Source organism: Esox lucius, chromosome 5, assembly GCF_011004845.1.
Source record: "Esox lucius isolate fEsoLuc1 chromosome 5, fEsoLuc1.pri, whole genome shotgun sequence".
Classification (NCBI taxonomy): Eukaryota; Metazoa; Chordata; class Actinopteri; order Esociformes; family Esocidae; genus Esox; species Esox lucius.
In genome coordinates, this window is record NC_047573.1 from 38,244,433 (window position 1) to 38,248,258 (window position 3,826).

A 3,826-nucleotide genomic window follows, 5' to 3' on the forward strand; every position below is an offset into this window, starting at 1 on the left:
GATGGTGTGGACATGTTATAAAAAAATGTAGGCCATCATTTGCTAGACTATTGTTTGCTTCACGGTTTTCAATGGTAGTTTGGTCCTTAACCTGACTGTACAAACGTGCACACACATATTTTTTTTGTAAAAAAAAGTCTATAACTTTCCACAGAGCAAGTCCAACGTGCTTATGCACATATGGGCTTGACATCCTATGGAAATGGGTACTGAGACGTTTCTATAATTGGCCTAAAATCCCTTATTCAGATTGGAATTAAAATATTGTGCAAGAACATTGTTGTCTATAAAAATAATTGCGATCTAGCTCCAATATTTGCATTGCTAGTATGGCAGGTTAGGAACCACCGCAAAGTGAAACCGAAAAGTGAAAGACAAATTATAGCCTTGTAAATGCATATAGAGGTCCTAAAAATAACATGTTTACACTATCATGTAATAAGTTCATATAGAGATATTCCTAAAATAAATAAGTGTTATGGGTAAAATAAATGTTATGGGTACCCTTAAAATATTTTCGAATATGGTGTAGCTACAAACTTTTGTTTCACCCCAAAAAGTCCTCCCAGATTTATTTTCTAGCGAAAAACATGCTTTGAAATGATATATTTAATAAAATGTAATCCCTTTATCAACTTCTCAGATACCTCTCCTTGAACTGCCACCTTAACGTGGTGGAGGGGTTTGAGTACCCGAGTGACCCTAGGAGCTATGTTGTCTGGGGCTATATGCCCTTGGTAGGGTCTCCCAAGGCAAACAGGTCCTAGGCGACGGGTCAGACTAAGAGCGGTTCAAAAACCCCTTAATGATGAAAAAGATTTTGTGTCCTGTGACGTCGCCCGGCATGGCGCAGCCGGGGCCCCACCCTGGAGCCAGGCCCAGGGTTGGGGCTCGTTCGCGAGCACCTGGTGGCCGGGCCTTTCCCCATGGGGCCCGGCCGGGCCCAGCCCGAACGAGCGACATGGGGCCGCCCTCCCGTGGGCTCCAGCGCCATGGTCGAAGCAGCCGCTCGGAGCTGTGGCTGTAAGGTCTCCGGTGCCTGTCGAGGCGGCAATCCCAGAACCCGGTGGTGGACACCGGAAGTAAGGGATGCTGTCAAGCTGAAGAAGGAGTCCTATCAGGCCTGGTTGGCTTGTGGGACTCCTGAGGCAGCTGACGGGTACCGACAGGCCAAGCGGACTGCAGCCCGGGTGGTTGTGGAGGCAAAAACTCGGGCCTGGGAGGAGTTTGGTGAGGCCATGGAGAAGGACTATCGGCTGGCCTCGAAGAGATTCTGGCAAACCATCCGGCGCCTCAGGAGAGGGAAACAGTGCCCTACCAACGCTGTTTACAGTAGAGGTGGGCAGCTGTTGACCTCAACTGGGGATGTCGTCGGGCGGTGGAAGGAGTACTTCGAGGATCTCCTCAATCCCGCCGTCACGTCTTCCATTGAGGAAGCAGAGGTTGAGGGCTCAGAGGTGGACTCGTCCATCACCCGGGCTGAAGTCACAGAGGTGGTCAAGAAACTCCTCGGTGGCAAGGCACCGGGGGTGGATGAGATCCGCCCTGAGTACCTCAAGTCTCTGGATGTTGTGGGGCTGTCTTGGTTGACACGCCTGTGCAACATCGCGTGGCGGTCGGGGACAGTGCCTCTGGGATGGCAGACAGGGGTGGTGGTCCATCTTTTTAAGAAGGGGGACCGGAGGGTGTGTTCCAACTATAGGGGGATCACACTTCTCAGCCTCCCCGGGAAAGTCTATGCCAGGGTTCTGGAGAGGAGAATACGGCCGATAGTAGAACCTCGGATTCAGGAGGAACAGTGTGGTTTTCGTCCGGGCCGTGGAGCACTGGACCAGCTCTATACCCTCTACGGGGTGTTGGAGGGTTCATGGGAGTTTGCCCAACCAATCCACATGTGTTTTGTGGATTTGGAGAAGGCATTCGACTGTGTCCCTCACGGCATTTTGTGGAGGGTGCTTCGGGAGTATGGGGTCCTAGGTCCTTTGCTAAGGGCTGTCAGGTCCCTGTACAACCGAAGCAGGAGCTTGGTCCGCATTGCCGGCAGTAAATCAGACTTGTTCCCAGTGCATGTTGGACTCCGGCAGGGCTGCCCTTTGTCGCCGGTTCTGTTCCTAATTTTTATGGACAGAATTTCTAATTAATTGACCTCAATCAAAAAGGCGGACTGCACCAGGTATTCCCAGGCGGTCTCCCATCCAAGTACTAACCAGGGCCGACTCTGCTTAGCTTCCGAGATCGGGCATGCTCAGGGAGGTATGAAGTAAATGTCATGGTCTGTGTCTCCCTCTCCTGGCTCTATTTGAACATAGTCGAAGTGCTGGCTGCCACAGTGCATAGAGGTCAGCAGGAGCTGACCCCTGGGATCAAGTTCCCCATGAGTAGGGAGAAGCATACATAAGTTTAGCCTGAATAGAGGACCAGAGAGAAGGACTCATTCCATGACCACAATAGCCTAGAGAGAGTACTCTCCTGTGTGTAGAATGCAGTTTGTTGCCTGCCTATGAATGCAGCCTGTTGCCTATCTATGGAGGTCATCAGGAGCTGACCCCTGGGTTCAAGTTCCCCATGAGTAGGGAGAAGCATACATAAGTGTAGCCTGAGTAAGGACCAGAGAGAAGGCCTCATTCCATGGGAATACCAGGTGCTGTAAGCATTTTTGATTGAGGTCAATGAATTTTTGAAAAAAATCCTGACAATCGTTCTTTTAGGACATGTCCACACATTCTATAAAAGGCCCAAATTCAAACTGTCAATAGGCTTACGGCCACACCTCCCTGAGCACGCCCAATCTCGTCTGATCTCGGAAGCTAAGCAGGGTCGGGCCCGGTTAGTACTTGGATGGGAGACCGCCTGGGAATACCAGGAGCTGTAAGCCTTTTTGATTGAGGTCAATCAATTTTTGAAAGAAATCCTGTCAATCCTTCTTTTAGGACATGTCCACACACTCTATAAAAGGCCCAAATTCAAACTGTCAATAGGCTTACGGCCACACCTCCCTGAGCACGCCCAATCTCGTCTGATCTCGGAAGCTAAGCAGGGTCGGGCCCGGTTAGTACTTGGATGGGAGACCGCCTGGGAATACCAGGTGCTGTAAGCCTTTTTGATTGAGGTCAATTAATTTTTGAAAGAAATCCTGTCAATCATTCTTTTAGGACATGTCCACACACTCTATAAAAGGCCCAAATTCAAAATGTCAATAGGCTTACGGCCACACCTCCCTGAGCATGCCCGATCTCTTCTGATCTCGGAAGCTAAGCAGGGTCGGGCCCGGTTAGTACTTGGATGGGAGACCGCCTGGGAATACCAGGTGCTGTAAGCCTATTGATTGAGTGCAATTAATTTGAATCCTGTCATTCATTCTATTGGGACATGTCCACACACCCTATAAAAGGCCCGAATTCAAACTGTCGAATAGGCTTACGGCCACACCTCCCTGAGCTCGTCTGATCTCGGAAGCTAAGCAGGGTCGGGCCCGGTTAGTACTTGGATGGGAGACCGCCTGGGAATACCAGGTGCTGTAAGCCTTTTTGATTGGGGTCAATTAATTTTGGAAAAAAATCCTGTCAATCATTCTTTTAGGACATGTCCACACACTCTGTAAAAGGCCCAAATTCAAACTGTCAATAGGCTTACGGCCATACCTCTCTGAGCACGCCTGATCTCGGAAGCTAAGCAGGGTCGGGCCCGGTTAGTACTTGGATGGGAGACCGCCTGGGAATACCAGGTGCTGTAAGCCTTTTTGATTGAGGTCAATTAATTTTGGAAAAAAATCCTGTCAATCAATCTTTTAGGACATGTCCACACACTCTATAAAAGGCCCAAATTC

At 49.6% G+C, this 3,826-nt stretch overlaps 3 non-coding genes and 2 pseudogenes across 3 annotated transcripts; all 5 read left to right on the forward strand.

Moving 5' to 3' along the window:
• Positions 1–2,756: 2,756 nt before the first annotated feature.
• On the forward strand, positions 2,757–2,875 carry LOC117594546. Its single transcript, XR_004575794.1, has one exon. It is a non-coding gene; the product is annotated as a 5S ribosomal RNA (ribosomal RNA).
• Positions 2,876–2,978: 103 nt separating this feature from the next.
• Positions 2,979–3,097, forward strand: LOC117594545. The gene has a single exon (XR_004575793.1). It is a non-coding gene; the product is annotated as a 5S ribosomal RNA (ribosomal RNA).
• A 103-nt stretch (positions 3,098–3,200) lies between these two features.
• LOC117594543 lies at positions 3,201–3,319 on the forward strand. The gene has a single exon (XR_004575792.1). It is a non-coding gene; the product is annotated as a 5S ribosomal RNA (ribosomal RNA).
• Positions 3,320–3,415: 96 nt separating this feature from the next.
• On the forward strand, positions 3,416–3,524 carry LOC117594544 (annotated as a pseudogene).
• Positions 3,525–3,627: 103 nt separating this feature from the next.
• LOC117594547 lies at positions 3,628–3,736 on the forward strand (annotated as a pseudogene).
• The last annotated feature ends 90 nt before the right edge of the window (positions 3,737–3,826 follow it).